This window comes from Geospiza fortis, unplaced genomic scaffold, assembly GCF_000277835.1.
Source record: "Geospiza fortis unplaced genomic scaffold, GeoFor_1.0 scaffold237, whole genome shotgun sequence".
NCBI classification, from domain to species: domain Eukaryota; kingdom Metazoa; phylum Chordata; class Aves; order Passeriformes; family Thraupidae; genus Geospiza; species Geospiza fortis.
Genome location: NW_005054319.1, coordinates 8,006,004 through 8,024,014, shown reverse-complemented (window position 1 = coordinate 8,024,014; position 18,011 = coordinate 8,006,004).

Genomic DNA, 18,011 nt, shown 5'->3' with positions numbered 1-18,011 from the left:
TGGGTGAAGAGATTCCACTGGAGAAGGGCTCTGTGCTTTCACAAGCTCAGGTGTGTTACAGCTCTGGTTCCAGAGCAGTTCTTATCAAGCTGCTGAGATGAATCTGAATTTATTTTGTAGTATAAAAAATACTAGGGGTGCCTTTCCTGGAACCTACACCTGGGGCAGAGAGGTTTCCTAAAACAAAGCAGCCAGTGGTGCTGGCAGCAAAATAATAATGTGATTTCCCATCCTAGGTGACAAATTGTGACAAATCCCTGTGATTTATGGGAACACCATTGGCACATGTACCAAGGCCCCCAGACAGGATCCATGGGGCTGTCAGGGCTCCCCACACATGGAGAGGTCTGGCTGTGCTGTGTTTGGTGGGGGGATTTAATGGCTGAGAGTCTGTGGTGTTAATGACTGAATCATTTCTGCTCCAGTGCTTTGTTTGATGTTATTTTATGGCTTTCCAGTGGAATAGCTCCAGTAGCAGTGGGGTGCAATACATCAGACACATCAGGAACCTCCTGCATTGCTGCTTTGGACCCACTGAAGCTGTAACTCCCCTTGTTTATTGACCTTTCCAGTTGGGACCTTGCTGGTGGAAGGATTTGACTGCTGACAAGCTGCTTGATGTAAAGAGCTCAATATGCAGCAGAAGACACAAGATTTAAATTGCTGGTGGAAGAGCAGTGTCCTCTTCCAGGACTGCAGGGGTCCCTTCTGGAGCCCACAGGGTGCTGGCTGATTCCAGAGCAGTGTCACTGCTGAAATCCACAGGGACACTGTCACTGTTCAAGGTTTCTGTGCAGGGTTTACAGGGAAATGGAGATTGAGTAGTATTGAAATCTGGTGGTGTTTGTTGGTCCGAACTTTCACAACTACACATTTTAAAGATTTAATTATGTGCTGCAACACTCTCAGATGAAAGTACAATGACTTATACATAACAGAATGGGACAAAAAGCAGAGAAATTATTTCAAAGTTCTGGTTTCTCAGAAGGAATAATTTCCTTGATCAAGTGACATTCTTAATTGCTAAAAAACAGAGAGTGAATTTTCAGGTAGTTACTTTACACCAGTTAAAGATCTGATGGTGTAGTTACATTTGAATTTCAAGAATCCACCTGAAACAGATACAGGTTTTTTACAATACACCAGTTTTAAAAATCCTTCTGCAGACAATGAGGCTGCAGAGGTTGCACATGTAGTTTAAAAAGGGGAGGAAAAAATAATCCCATCTGGCAGGAGGCTGAGCACATCTTGCTCATCAGAACATTTTATCTACTCCAGGAGATTGGAGTTTCACATTCTCAAGCATCTCACATCTTAAGGTCAGGAGAAGACGAATGCAATTTTTATTTTTCAGGGAGTTCTGTTAGTTTATAATCTAACCTTTTCTGTTCCCTGACCTGCTGCAGTTCCCAGCCAGAATTTCAGTGGATGTTTCCTTGCTAACTGTGGAGCTACAGCAGCAGCTGTAATTCCTGCACGCATCACACATCTCAGTGTCTGTAGGTGTAGGTATTCAGCTGGGTTTGTGCTGCAGCTGCTTCTCAAACCCAAAGCAAACCTGCAAACAAACAGTGAAGCATGTGGAATATGGCTATTTTATATCTGGCATTGTAATGTAATAGAATGTAGTAGCAAACTTCTTCGGATAAATCTAATTTTTAGCAGAATCCAAGAATGCTTCCCACATCCCCTCACTTTTTTTTTAGCCATTCTCTGCAAGTCCTATCCCAAGGAAAGCTTGAGAAAGGAAGGTATAAATAAAAACATAAGGTGAGGTGCCCTTAGTCCCATGACAAATCAAATTCAGATTGAGAAAGAAAGACAAAGTTTGCAAGATACAGCTGCTCTAACTCTGCTGGTTATCCATGCACTAATAATCAAACACAGCAGAATTCTGTGCACCTCTTTGACCCAAGGGCAGTTAAGAAAAGGACTGATGGGAGTAATCACAGACAAAAATGCTCATACTTTGGGGCTCTTACCCACTGAAATGTGAAGGGAGAACAGGAGCAGGGAGGTTTTGTAGAGCTGAGTCTCTTGGGAAGCACATTTCTGCTCTGTTGGTGTTTTCTCTTGGCCAGAGGAATGTACAAACTGTAGCTGGAGCAGCAGCACAGAGGCTGTAACACTGGGCAGCAGTCAGGGGTGAGAAAGCCACGCATTGCAAGATTTAATAGTCTAAATAACTTGATAGAAATTTGAGTTCATGAGAGACAGATGCATAGAAACAAAAGAGAGGTTTTGTTCTTTGTATGTTATTTTTGCCACTTGTCTTCTCATTAAGCCCAGGAGCTCCAAAACTCCAATTTGAGCCAGACCAAGAGGCAGCTTTTTTTTTTCCTTGGGGTGTTTGGGGGTATGGAAGGCTACAGAGAGCTCTTTACAGACCTGGTGGGTAAAACTGTTAAAAGTGGAGGGTGGCTGTAGGTATTTGCTGTTTGATGGCTTTTCTGTCTGCTGCCAGTGTGAGAGCACAGCAGGTGAGGGGCTGCCTCTCCTGGCTGCAGGGCACTCAGTGGCTCTGGGACAGCCTCCAGGGAGGGAAAGGAAGCTGCCCCTCTCCTCCCATCCCAGCTTCTGTACAGTGATTGCTCAGAAGCAGGACTATAGATGCTTGCCAAGAAAAGGAGTTAATTTTTGGAAGTTTTTCTGTGCTGTGGAAGGCAGAGCCAGGAAAGCTGGCTGAGTGTCAGCAAATCGTGCCCAGCAGTTGGTGGGATGCAGCACAGAGATGCTGAGGTGACAAGTGCTTTGCAGGTTGAGTGCACTAATATGTTCTGGAAGGGATATCTGCAATACAAAGAGAATTTGAACATCAAATAAGCCAAAGTTTACAGAAGTGTCTTCAACTCTGTGCAGGAGCAGTGCTGAAACTTAAGGAACAGGGAGCACAGATTATAGAAGCGCATAACTGTGGAAAAACACAGCACAGCAATTTTTATTTAATTGCAGGATATAAAATTGACCCCTCTGTACCTGGGGTTTCTGCTCTTTACAAATCCTTCCCTTCCAGTTTAAGCTCTGCCATCCAGCTCAGCCAGTGGCTCAGCTGGGGAGTGAATATTGTGAGTACCATGGGACTTACACTGCTCCATATATTGTTTCTATAAAGCTTTAAATGCTAAATCACTGCAATGCTAAAGACTGTAAAAAAGCCATATAATAAGCACAGCTTTCAGTTATTTGCCATACTACTAAAAATATTTTTAAATGTCACTGGAACCAGCTATAAAACTTTGTGGTACTAATTTAATGGTGTGATAAAATCACCCATATATATGTTGGGTCGTAGAGATAGAATTGAGGAGGGACAGATTTTGTGCAGGGTATTTTTTAATGGCTGCTGGTCTTGGACTTGTAAATCTTGTACTGAATTATGAAAATCAGGACTGCAGCACAGTGTTAGCATTTACACTTTATGTGACAAAGGCAGTTACAGCAGTCACTGTGTGGCTGTGAATGAGGAGTTCCACCCTCACCACAAAATCAACCTGCTGTTGCTGCAAGTAGAAAAATACAATCCTCAAAGACAGAGCTCATTCCTGGCCTTGATGATGTCTACTTATCAGAGAGAGGAGGCTGCTGTGGGGTGAGACAAAGCTCCTTTTGTCTGGAGCCTTGGCAGTGACCATGACTTGCAGCCCGTGACTGAGAGAGAGCAAACCCATCCTGCAGCCTGGCTGCCCCTGGGTGCCAGAGCCCTCTGTGCTGCTCTGGCACTGGCTGTGGCTCCTGAAAGGCAGCTCCTGCTGGTCCCAGCAGCTCTTCCCACCACTGAGCCCTTCCCCAGAGCCTGGGGGCTGTGGGCTGAGGGGGTACAAGGAGAGCTCGGGGTGTGCAGAGCAGGGGAAGATGGGCAGTTCCCAGCACAGCTCTGCCCACAAACCTGCTCTGGGCAGCATTTCCCTGCAGCTGGACTCTGTTGGAGCTGATTTGCAGCGTGGCTGTAGGGCAAGGGAGTGTGACTCCTCCCTATGTGGAGAATTTCACATTTGGTTCATAATCACATAAAGATCTGCTCTGAAATGTGCTTAGTGGTGCCTGAGGATTTATGTCCTGCCCACTTCCCTGGACAGTGGGCACAGATCTGTCTCTCAGGTAACAAATGAGCGTATGGCAAGCTGAGAGAGGATTTCTTCATTCTCCCCCTGTTGGATGATGCCTTGTAATATATAGCCACAACACAACCCTGCAAATAACTCATGCTAGCTGTGCTTGTGCCTCTAGATGCTGTGTAATTTAAAGGATAATTAGGGCTCAAATTTCAGCAGAAGATGAATGTTGCAATAATGTCACCTTGTACCTGTAGAGCAGCTTTCATCTTGGAGCCATCCTGCTTGCTCAGAGAAGGATGCTCACAAATAAATGTGACTTTTGTCCTGCTGGGAACAGGCAGCCAGGCTCACAGGTGCAGAGCTATCTCTTCTTCGTGTAAATGGAAGATTTAATAGTACTGCTGGGGACTAATCTCTGCTTCCTCGTGTAAATATTTAGTTGAATTAATTGTGATAAATATTTAAGGCAGACATGATTCTTAACCTTCATAAGAAAACGTCTATATATTTGCTTGCTATCACAATGATAATTTTTTCCTGCTACTTATTAAAAAAAAGATTAATGAGAGAGAGCACAGTCCATTGACTTCTGCTGAATCCTGTGCTCTCAGTCAGCTGGAAAAGGATTTGTCTCAGCTGATTTTCTCTAGGCAGGATTCTCTTTGTAACTGAGGAAGAAGCAGGCAGTTTTGGGTGCTGTCCTTTCCCTTGGGTAGGCATTTGTCACAGATCAGACAGTGCTGGAAACGCAGCAGTTTTGCTCAATTTGCCATAAAGATATTTAGTAGAAAATTAGGTGAGAAATTCTGGAATTGTTCCCACAGTATAATCTTACTTGATACCTCAAAGTTATCAGTATATGTATATTTTGGAGATGAATGCACTACTACTGGGAGTACAAACGCTATGAACACTTTAAAGACAGTGAACTTTACTCCTGTGAGCAGTTCTGCAGTAGTGAATATAAAGTTTTATTCATTTATTTCTGTGCACATGAGCTCTGGTTGGTTCCAAAGCCGTGTTTCATGTGGCTCAGGATAGAAGGACAGATATTTATTTATACTTAGCTCTATTTCCTACACCACATTCACTCTGAGAGGTCTGAAGTGTTCATTCCTGGGCACATTTCAGAGCAGAGAACAAGTGCAATGGAATTTCAGAGCAGGGCTGCCAATAAAATGGGCAGCAGCTGAAAATGGCTCTTCAGGCTGTTGTTCACCTACACCTGGCTGCCCCTTGGCAATCAGCCATTTCATTAGTGCCATTTACAGCTCTGCTAAACACCCTGCCCTCATCTGTGCAACATCCTGCTCTGCAGGCCCTGCTTCCTACATGATGAATTACACAATTAATTTATAATGTATTTATCAGTTAGTTTGCTTGTCTGCCCTGAAAAGTGGAAAATGCTGCTGAGAGCTCTCCTCTTTATCACTGGTGCGTGAACAGCTGCTTCTTGCTAATTTCTTTGTGACATTTTAGCCTTTTAAGGTGGTGGGACATTTAATGTCAGAGATATTCATGAAAAAAAGTAATCTGCTTTTTTATTTATAGATCTAAAACTCAATGAAAGAATGGATTTTCTAGGGCAGGCTTCTGGACTGTGGAGGTTCCAGATACCATAAGTCGTGGTTAGCACTTACTTCTGTTGCTTTGGTGGCACAGCTTGAGAAGCTTTGTCAGGATAGCTGTGCTGAATTCAGTGAGAGCTTGTTGGTTTGCATTAAGAAGCCCCAGTCACTCCACCAAGAAAGTTGTCCTGGTTTCAAAATAACCAAAATGTGGAGTTTCACACCAGCAGAATCAGTATTGAGCATGGATATTAAAACATGCAGCTCTTTTTAGAAGAATTGTTGCAATATTGATGAGTCCTACCTCCCTCAGGGTCATTGCTTTTAAACAAGCCTTTGTCCTGTCTAGAAGTAACCTTGACTTTTGAAAGAGTATCTTTTTTTGCCAGTTTTTTGCTCATAAAAATCAGAACAAAACAACAAACACCATCCACTTAAGCACATCTTGGATGAGCTGAGCACTGAGTGCGTCTCAACATCCTTTGTGCAGAACACGTTCTTGCATAGATTGCAGTTCACACCATCAGGAACTGGTGTGTGAGGCTTTATACACAGAAATAAATGTCAGTTCTAGCATTCAATTCTTTCTTCAGCTCTTTGACAATATTAGAAATTAGGAAATCAGTTTTATTATTCAGTAAGCCCTAATTTAAGTCAGGCTTTTGCTTTACTACTATGCATTTCTGGAAGCTGGAGAAAACCTCCACCAGAGATGGAGCAAGATTCTAGGAAAGGAGCTGCTAAAGAGGAGAAAAAGGCTGCCCCTCTGTGGCATCATGAAAATTTGAAGAGATTTTCCTGTTGGAAGCTCTCATTTGCCATTTGCAGTAAATTATAGTAACCGCCTTCTTTGTCTGTCACAAGCAAGAATGGATTGGCTCTTGGCCATAGGTTCTGGCTCAGGAAGTGACCTTCTTAATTTATTCATCATGAAGTGTGCAGAATTCATACTGTATGAGCTGAAATGACCAGAATAAACCCTTTTCCCCCAAGAGACATGTGTGTGCTCCATGTTGCAGAAGGAAAATGCAGGCACATTCCAGAGCCAGTGGATACACAGGTGCCTTATTTAATATTAAAAAGTGCTCAATTAACTGTTTTCCATTTAAACAACTGCTAGAGAGGGCAACATTAATATTACATGTACTTCTTCTCTTTTATTTATCTATTACCTAAACAGTGGATTAAAAAGTATAGAATTACAGATAACAAAGCCTGAGTTTTGTAATAAAAATACAGCCAGTGCCTCGTTATACAGTGGGGAACTACAGCAGCCAGGCAGGCAGGAAGAGGCTCTGAAGGTGAAAATACAATGGAGTTGTTTTCGCTTTTCATCTTTAACCTTGGCAGGGGGTGTTGGCTTTGGAATCTTTTGAAGCACTGTGGGACAGGCCTCATTAATTCTAGCCCCTTAATTTTCAGAATACCAAGGAAGTGGAATGAAAAAGTAAAATGAGCACAAAAGAAACTTAAAAAGGATTATAAACAGATTACAGGCCAATTTCATCTTCAGAAGAGCACCTCTAATGTGTCTAAACTGGGAGCTGAAGAGGTTGATTAATGAATGTAGAACCATTTCTAGATGAGCATTTATTTCAAATGCTTCAGGCTTAATTCTTATTTATGTAAAGCCAATTTAGGGCACTTTGCAGGTCATTTATGTCCAAGTCTTTACACTACAGAAGGCCTAAGAAAAAAGTCTTTCAACAGGGAATAAAAAGAGCTGTATTTTAAATCATAAATGACTATTTCTGATGTGCAGAGAGTGTCAAAATGGAATTGTATGTGTGCCAAAAACTGAGTTGTGATTCGAAGGATGATGGTAGAAAAAACAAAGAGTTAAGAAAATTTTTCCTCCTTTCAGAAGTGGTTGAGAAGAATATCAATAATAAAGAGAATAATAAAATACGTAAATAATAAAATGTTCTTTGCCTGTCTCTGCTCATGCTCTGGTCTGAGCCCTATTTTGATGGCTCTGAATTTAGGCTGGAATATGAGTGGGATTGGCTTTGTACTGGATGGGCTGGCACCCATAGCACAGGGGAGCTCTTCCACCAGGAATGGTGTGAGTCAGATAAGGACCTTAATCAGATATGGTGTAAATGGTGTAAATATTGTGTAGAAATGGTGTGAATCAGATAAGGATAAGCTGAGAACAGGGCTGGGATTCTCCTGCTCCGAAGTCCTCAGTGCTGATTTGAGTGAAGAGAGCAGGAGGCAACAATGAGGAAACAAGGCCAGCACAGGGCTGAGTTTTAGTGCTTGCAACACCGCTGCCTGTATCCAAGAAAGAGAAATGTTCATATCCCTTTAGTTCTTTCTGTGCACACTCCCAGTACCTGAAGCATGAATTTTCTGGCAGATCAAGGGTGAAGGATGGATACAGCTCAAGTGCAATTTTTCCTGTGAATCCACAAAAGTTTTGAATATGCATATTCTAATTTTGACCTGGCTGCTTGTGGAGTATGGTGATTCCTGCCTATGTGCTCCATTATTCCTAAGAAGTCAAAGGATTCCTAAGAATCCAAATAAACCCAACCAGCTCCTCCACTGAAGGAGTGCAGGTTATATCATGCAGAACTGCATGTGCCAGCCGGTACCACGTGGTAATTTCCTTTCCTTTACTCTCAGGGCAATTAGTGACTTTACTCTTCAAACTCTCCTGAAGGTCAAAGCTGTGCAACCTGAGCACATGTGAAATCTGAGATGCTGGTACCAGTAATGTTAAACATATTCTGAAGTAGGACATGTGCTCTCTATTTTTAGCTGTAATCTTGGCTGAGTGGCAGAGTTAATGCACTGGTTAGAATTTGAATAAAACATGAGCCTTGTACTATGAGAACAATAATTTAGCTGTAATCTGATGCATGGGGTAAGGAGTGGTAATTTTCTCTGGAGAGGCAGTAAGTCACTGTGTACCCCAGTAAACAAGTGTGAATAGTTTGGACAGCACATGGTGGTCATGATGGACTCGTTCAGCCTCATGCTGGAGTCACAAAGAAGGATGGAAGAGCTACACCTGTCTCAGTGTCTTGGAGAAGATTTGCAGCTGGAAAGGGATGCAAAGGGATGGAGCACCCATCAGTAAATAAAATGTGCTTATTTCAGAAAAGTAACTGAGAATATTTATTTGTATCTTTATGGAAAGATTATTCTCAGGAGACAAAATTGTTGTGTTTGTAACAGACTCAGATTCCTTGATTGCACAAATTTTGTTTTATTCTCAGTAAAAGCAGTGACTTGCCTGCATTCATTTCTCACGGGCTGTCCTGGCAAAAGCAAATGGAAAGCCAAACATAATTAAACAATGGCAGACCTGCAAGATAGGCACTGAAATGAGAGCAGCGATAAGAACTCTGTGTTTAGCTGGCTAGACTCTAATCTTGGGGTAAGGATCACCCTAAATCCACAAGCTGCCTCACAATCTTCCCTAACAATTCATATTACTGTTTCTTACAATTAATAAAGGAATTAACAGTTAGAATTTTGGGGAGGTGTGCAATATAACCATTTATATTCTTACAGAACCCTAAACAAATTTTATAGCTCACATGACAGTTGCTCTACATGCAAACTACTTGTGTAGGCTTCTCTCTAAACCAGAATTTAAATAAATTTCGTGTCTGTGGTGGGTTTGCTCTACAATGAACTCTTGAAATTCTGGTCTCAGGTTCTTCATTCCTGACAAATCCCCAGTCCATTTGGAGGTCTCACTTTGTCTCCAGGCAGCAGTTGTTGCAAGGCACTGGTGGAAGTCTCTGCCAGCCCTGAATTGTCCCAAAGAGACGGAGAAAGGAGAGCCTGAAGACCCAAAGAGAAATGAATCTGTACAGTTGGGTCAGTACATGCAGTTGTTGCTGAGATTTGCCTGGGTGTGAGCTGAGCTCAGCTTCTTTCATGGCTCATTTAATGTGGCAATGATGGAGTAAAGGTGAGCTGAAAGCATCCTTTGCTGGGAGTGCAGAAAACAAGATATACCACTCCACTTCTCTTGACTCTTGGGCAAGAGAGAAAAAGTCCAAGTTTCTCCCCAGCTCAGTCAGGTCTATTGCTTCTCTCTTTACACTGCAAATTCTCAAATATTTTTATTTTACTGTATGCATATCGTTCCTCTCAAACCTGTTATAAACATGACAGGGTTTAAGCTGAGTTTGACTGAAATTTATCTTCAAAATATTTTGATCAAATTAAATAAATAGGAGTAACATGACATATTTATTCAATCTTTGAAAAAAAAAAAACCAACCCTGTTTTGTTTTTGCTTTTTAATAGAATAATATAAAAGATGGAGAATTCTAAGTTCATGGTAGAAGACTGTTACAACAGAAGTTAGAAGTTAAATTGTTTTCAGCATCCTTTCAGGGTACAGTCTTTTGTCAATGGCAAAGGGATAGTATGACATGTAATAAAAAATAACATTGTATTTGACTAACTGGCCTGTGTAACATGTCAGAACCTGTGGGCCGTGGTGTACATGAAGCTGTAACTGTGAGTTCTGTTGCTTATGTTACCCTATTGTCCTTATTGTTGGCATTTCTACCGTGTTCCTCTCAGGCAGTGCTGGGGGAACTGCGAATTTCAGATCACAGAAAGCAAGGATGGAATTCAAGCAATGAAGGAAACAGTGGCAACCTGGTTTAGTGATATTTAAATAAACATAGACTGAATTTGGTAAAGAGAGGTTTATTGGAAGATGTGGTTCTGTTCCTCTTTGCAGGACAAGCACAAAGCAGAGCCTGAGCTGATGCTGGGTGAGATGGGCCAGAGTGGTCCTGGCTGGAGTTCTGTGCTTGGGTGCATCTCTGCACCTGAGTGGTTTTAAAGAGAACCCTCAGGCTGAGGTTCTGTGCAGAGCCCAGCCCAGCAGAGCCTCGTTTCATCTCATGAACTCCATGCCCATCTCCAGGGTGGTGGTGATGGACTCCCCTGGTGTCCCCCAGGGCTTGGGGGATCCTTCAGGCTGCACTTGGACATTTCAGGTCAGCCTGCTGGAGTTTCAGCCATTCCTCTTTCCACTTCAGTGGGATTGGGTCCAGCCATCTGTCAGGGCTGGAGCCAAATTGCTTCATTATCACTTAAGAGAAGTAAGAATCTCATTTGTTATTAGACTGGATGCAAGTCTGGTCTGAGGCTGGAGGTGCTGCAGTGTGAGGAGGTGCCTTACCCTGCATTTGTTTTAAGAGTAAGATTTTAGTTTTCTAATGGAATAGACTTCCACAGGCAAGGAAATTATTTTAGCCCTCTCTTTCTGAGCTATCCTAACTATTCTCCTCAAAACATGTGCTCCTCTTTCTTTCTTTTCTTTTTTTTTTTTTTTTTTGTTCTTCAGGATGCAGGGAAAAAAGGCATTTAAAAATGTACTGCCCTCAGGTTTTTACCAAAATCAAAATTTAGGGGGAAAAAACTTGAGTGGAAGATTTTTGTTTGGTTCAAAGTGGGATGAGAATGGCCAAGAGCTGTCTGGAGCAGACAGAATGAATTTTATGCGGGTGGAAAGGTGAAACCAAACTTTGGTACTTTCTGCTCTCCACAGCTATGATGACAGAAACCTCATTTTGAGAACTCATTTGAAGAGGCTGATTACTTCCAAAGCCTTGGCTCCTCTATGAATTCATTAAGTGATACTTTGGCAATTTGAAAAGTTCAGGAAAATGACTACTAATCAACAAAGTTGTTGAATTATTCAGTTATCTCCAGAGATGAGGGTTGTGTTCCCCATGTGCTGGAAGGAGTCCCTGTGGAGTGGGGGGAAGCTCACCGAGCCCAGGAAGGAGGAAGGGCCATTTCCATCCTGGGTTAAGCTCTGAAATGAGCAGGACCTAGGGAAGCAAAGCATCTGTCCCAGTCTCAAATTGGGAATGAGTCATGAAAACAAAACAAAGCTCACTGCTGGGTTGGTCTGCATCCACTTGCAGCCCCTCACTTTATTCCTTTGAAGTTTCCTTTGCATTCTCTTTTATTTTTTATACATTTTTAAGTGCCAAAACTCAAGAACTCTTCCTCTGACCTTCCAGCGTCTCATTTTCCAGAATACAATTCCTTATCTTTGACAACTACATCGTGTTCATCTCCTAGAAACTGAGCAGAACAAAAGTCTACCACCTTTAAAATATGTACATGGAAAGAAAAAAATCTTATCTGTAAGACTTCTTCAGTTTTTATTTGTGGTTTTAGCTCTTTATTAAAGAGTTTTCTTCTACATAGTGCCACAACCAAACTGTAGCCAAGGAATTACAATAGGAAAATTATCATGGATAAGGAAATATCAGAGCTGTGCCACAAGAGGAGCTGCTTTCACTGTGGTGTTTTTTCAAAAGTTTGCTAATTCAGAACACACATCTTGGCAAAGTTCAGCTGCTCTTGTCCCAGAGCAGCTGCATGGAGGCGCCTCTCTGTGAGATTTGGCAGCAGCTGCAAGAAAAAACCTCCTGCCCAAGGCTGAAGTGTCCAGGAGCTGCTGGATGTCAGAGGGACAGGGCAAGCCCGGGACCTGCACAGGGTCAGGTGGGGCTCCAGTGCAAGAAAAGATGTAAAGGAATACACAGGCAAAAAATCTGTGAAGAGGGAGAGAGGAGGAAGTGTTTAGAAACCAAGAACATTGTGTTGAAGTGCTATGGAAATGCCAGCAAGGAGATCAGGGAAAGGAGAATAATGAAGCCAGAAGGTTTCAAGGTTTGTTCAATATAGAGAACAGCACAGGTCTGGGCTGAGCTGCCCTGTGAAAAGCACAATGTGAAAAAACAGAAAATAACCAAGGGAAACAGTTTATGGCCTAACTTTATGGTGAATTACATAGAGATCATCTGTAAGTACAGCTCAGTGTGGGATAAAGCACAATTCTTCTTTATTGCATCCCCATAACAAATTTCAAACAGCTCTATTAGGTGTCAGATAAACAGCTGTTAAAATAAGCTCTACTCTGTGTCAGATTCCAGCCATGGACAGATTTGGTACAGGAAGAGGAGAGTCTGAGGTCCATCAGGAGATGCTCTGAAGGCTATACCTTGTGTTACCAGGGTGGAATGGTACCTGGACAAGGGTTTGCAGTGCTGATGTAGCCGCATCTCACCTGTACCACACCCACTCTGTTCCTTTTTGCTGCAAGACAGCAATAATGCAGATCAGACCATTTTTACAGTGCTCACAGTAGTAAATGGGAATTCTTTGGCCATGCAAAGGTAGTGAAATGTAATACATCTCTAGGGCAACCCTACGTATTCCCTGGAGTTACACTGAGCAGAATCTGGTGTGCAGTATTTATAATGGCAGCAATTAGTGCTGAAGCACAAATGTTTATAGCAAAATTCACTGCTGCTCATTTTAAACTGTTCTGCAACTTAAACGGTACCAATTTAATTACACAGCAGAAATTAAGTTCTGATACTGTCTCTTGAGATTCTGGCTCTCACAGTGTGCAGGACCAGCCCCCATCCCTAGAGAGCTCCCACTGATGTGAGATCAGCACATTCAGCATCTTCCAGGAGCACCCCAGCTTCTTAGAGCATGGGCTTGTTGCAAGCAATATCATGATGGTGCAGTGATAAAACTGATGTAAAATGATTTCTGAATCTGTCTGGTTTTATGTAAGTTTCAAGCAAACAAGTGGGATTTCCTCCCCCAGCTGCACTGTTTACACACTGCTACACAAACACAACTTTGTAGGACTTCCTATTAACACCCTGCTATCTTCTGTATCCAGCTGCTCTGGTACCACTTTAGAACATGTAGATCTCAATGAAGGTCAAGAGTTGAGAGAGATTAAAGAATTAATCTGTTACACTGAGGAGAAATTCCTGGTGGAATAGCTTCACTGTAAAAGATACCTTGTCTTTATAACAGCTACATAATCAGTTCCTAGAAAACGTTGGGAAGAGCTGAAGGAACATCTCTGTCTCTTGCTGATGTCCAGATCACTGCAGGGCCATCTCAGTGGCCAGCATGGCTCTGTCTCCTGTGGGAGAGGCTTTGAATGTCCCTCCCAGTCACAGCTAATAGGTTGTAGGCTACATCTGATTAGTGTCCTGCTAAAGTGAGAAAGAGTGCAGTTTCTCACCCAGAGAACAGTGCAGTCTTTTAGAATGGCATGGAGAGAGATTTCCTCTGGGGCTGAGTGAATTAGCCATGTGCAATCAAAGCTTGTGGAGCTGAGCCAGACCACTGCAGCTGAGTGCTCTGTGGACTGTACTCTTTGAATTTCTGAGCTAAACAGTGACAGTACTCAAAATTCCACCTTGTTCTATGCAAAGCCAGAATACATCTCTTGGTTTGTGTTTTGAGCCCCGTTTCTGCCTGCTGTGAGGCCGAGGCTCCGGCCCTGCTGCACAGGGCAGCACAGTGCTCCTGACCCCAGGGTCCCTGTTGGGCCCCCTGGCAGCTCCCCTGGGTGGGAGCAGAGGCCTGAGCTGGGCAGCTCAGCTCTTGCACAGCCACAGCAGAACAGCCAGAGCAGCTGCCTGTGCCTCCTGCCTGCTCCTGGAGCCTTTCCTGAGGCAGGGCATCCTCCCAGTGGGATCCGATGATGCTCACTGCACAGGGAGTCACTGCCAGGAGGGATTTCCCTCCTGGGAAGGGCCTGCACACAGCTGATGGATTCTCTGGGGCAGCATGGCAGGGACATGGGCTTGGGAGGGGTGAAGGCAACGGGGCTCTTCAGATTTACTTGCCTTTTTCTCTTCCATGGGAACAATGAATTAAGTCTATGGAGTGCAGTTAGGAAGAGCTGTGCCCTGAATCCAAGCAGCAGCACCTGCCTCTCTTTGTGCATGGAACATGGAGACCCAAGAGAGTTCCAGCAACTTCAGTTACTTCTCCTGTTTCTCTGCACACGAGAGAACTCCTTAGCTTTTTTTCCTTTGTCCTTTCCAGAGTCTATTGTCAGGGAGGTTTATTTAGCAAAACAATTGACAAATATGCATATCTATTAACTGCCACATCATGTTAAGTCTCAGCTGGTCTGTTTTCCTCTGTCAAACTTAATTACAGTCCAGGAGACAATGCAACATGATACAAGTGACAAAAAATGACAGAACATGTCAAAACAAAATGTGTCAGCCTGGAATATCCAGAAGGCAGTTCCTGAAGCAAAGAAGTGATCCCACTCATCCCCCAGCTCCTCTCTCAGCTTCCTCTCCTACACAGATGAGTTCACAGTCCTCAGCTTGACTCACAACGTCTGAAAATTGAAATTGTTTTGTTTCCTGAATGCCTGTCAAATCAGAAGTCACATCCTGTGTATAATTTACTAAATGTCCTTTTTTTTTTTTTTTTGGTATACTATCGCTCTATAGGGCAATTCCTGCAGCCTTGTTTACATCTGGCCTTGTTTGTGGCTCCTCATCCTTGTCTGGCTCAGAGCTCTCTCCATCAAACCATCTCCCCCTGTCAGACATCACATCTGCTCTCCTTGCTCCTGAGCAGCATTAATGAAACACCCACCACTATTCCATTCCTCTGGGCTCCCTTCTTCCTGCCCATGTAGTAAATAATCTGGAATCTGCAAACAGAATCATTTCCATTGGTTTTGGTTGCTGAAGCTGCAGCCATGAGCTGGAGGTTGGAGCCACATCCTCACTCAGTGCAGGCTGTGGAGGTGTTGGGACTGGCATGAGAAATTTGCTGCTAAATATATTTGAGGGAGGGAAAGATTTTCTTCAATCACGTTAATGATGTCCTCATGATCAAGAAATATGTGAAACAGGCAGATTCTTCAATAATGAATCTCTCCCTAAGTCACTTTTGGACTAATTTTGAAAATTCACATTGTTGAGTGAACAGCAATTCAATCTCTTATATGGACCTGCCTCTGCTGAAATTTTGATTATGAGATGCTGTATTTTAGAATGACTTCAGGAATTTGTATTTGTTTGAGTTGACATCATGGATATTTATCAGGATTTCCCCTTCAGAAAACAAGAGGTATACTCTCAAAATAATTCAGTGTTAGCCAAAATATGTAGTTCTTCATGACTGAAAGTTCCAGGCTGAGTTCTTTTCTAAAGGGAGGCTTTGTTTCCATACCAGTTACTGATTTGCTAAAGAAGTTTTCCAAATTATATTCCTTGAGCTGAGTTGTGCAGGAGTAAAAGCCCTTACTATATGATCATGTAGGTCTGATTATAAAATTTCTCATCTTGGTTGTTCTCAGCTATTTTGGTGGTTTTCTTTCTGCTTTCCTTTGATGTTTGGATTGTCCACAGGGCTAAATGAGGATTTTTTTAATGCTTTGAATTGAACCAGACTGACCTTTTTTTTCATTCAATGCATTAATTTCCTGGGTTTTATGTTCTCACTATCTTAGAAACTGCTTAAGTCTTAACATTTTCTATGGTTATGCACTATTGACCCATTCTGGGTATATAATTTTTATATCTTTTTCTTTGTATCTTTTATGTCTTAATTTCACTCCCACAGAACATAAGTCTTCACAGCATTGTCCATAGTCTCCTGTATATCTGGGGACAATCTTTTTCCTTCATTAATTCCATTTTTTTTTCTCTTTCACAACCCACCAACAGTTGATAAAACATAATTTTTCTTATGTGAACAATCAGGAATTAATTTTTCTCTCTCCCAGAAGACTGAAGAAATCCATTAAGGTCTTGAAGTCAATGTGAGTCACTTTTATTTTCCTGAAGCAAAGGGAGAAAGGCTGAAGGAAATAAACCAGTGTGCTCATATTTTGCAGTGCATGTACATGGTGGGAGTTTCAGCATAATCAAAAACTCATGAACTGTGTATGATAATCTAGAGAATCTTTTTAGTCCCTTGAGTTCCTGTGGTGTCATGGCTCTAATTCTAGTGTAAATTTAATTTTAAAGTCAGCTGTGCTTTAAGCATTGGGTTGGGCCAGATGCCCTCCAAAGGGCTTAGCCTAAAGTATTTAATGATTCTTATGTTGGTTTTAAAATATTCCACAGCATATTAATGCAGAATATTTTTGTGCCCATCCCAGACCTGCTGATCCCAGTGTTGCTGCTGTGGCAGCTGCTCAGCACAGAGGTTTCAGGGCATGGTTTGGGTTATGTCACTGGGTTTGACATCTGCATCACCTCAGGCTAATGCCAGTGAACAAACACAAAAAATCAGGGGTTTACTCCCTCACTGAGAGCAACAGTTTGTGGAATTATCTCAGAGACAGAGACACACAGTGAATACAGGACAGAAAATGGTGTGCTGTGCATCTGGGATGATTTCTCTGCAAAGTTCAGAATTAATGCTCCATTGTCAGAGCTCATGTGGAGTATGAGGGAGGGAAAATCAGGTGCATTCCTTTCTAGAAAGAATAGATATGATTTCAGGGGAATACACCATGCAGTTGTATGAATCTGTGAGCATCCAGACACTGCAGAGGTGAAAGCACCCTCTGCACTCAGCTCAGCTCCCCCATAAAAACGGTTTCTGTCATTTTTGTGTTCACCAGACTGACTTACATCCTTCTTCCATTGCATTTGCTCTCCTCTCCACTTTTCATTTATTCTAAAATATTTTGTCAGACCTAGGAACTGTAAAAATGTAGGGAGTGCGTGGATTCATAAACCTAAATTCTGTAACTTCCTTGGAACTGAATGAATGCATAAGTGAGTATTTGGATAACTCCTAGAGAATGAATACCATGATGGGACTCTGAGCTGTGAAATCATTATTATTTCTAAGCACTGTGCTCTTCCTTTTCAGTCTCCCAGTGTTTGCTGGGGTCCATCCCTATGCCCCTTTGAGTAAGAAGTTATGTACATGTCTCATGTACACACAGTGCCCCAGCCCACCTCACGTGAAACAACAATCAGAAATCCAAAAGTTTTTGGAGTTAACTTTCTTTTCCAGGGTAAAACAAAACAGACTAAGTATATTCACCACTTCCACTGATTTTTAGGTAAAGAGAATTATGAACATTAACAAAAATATGGTGGCGTTTCATTAAGAGAAGAAGAAATTTGATGTTTAATACACTTGATAGAGACAAAAAATTTAGCAATATTATCCACCTGTTGGTGAGTTAGCACCAGGCAGATGGTGCAGTCACATCAGAGGAAACAGAGACTGTTAACAGAAAAGGACTGAGGATTTCAAGGACAGTCAAAGCTTTGCAAGGTGGAATTCACTGTAAGCATGTCAGTGCCTCATCTTTGGTTTCAGCTATTTTCTTTTGTCAATGATTTTACTGTCCACGGAATTCCTGTGCTTCTTTCCAAAGGTGCAGTTCCCTCCTCCAAAAGTCCAGCCCAATTTTCCACCAGTCCAAATTCTCTCCCAGACCTCCACTTCATCCATTAGTAGGGTCTTGACATTTCTCCAAGGGGAATTGTTTGGAGGCTTTTTCCCCACAGAATGATATTCTCCTCCCAGGCAACCTTGTTCTTGTCTTGGAAGGCTCTGATCATAATCCTGGTTT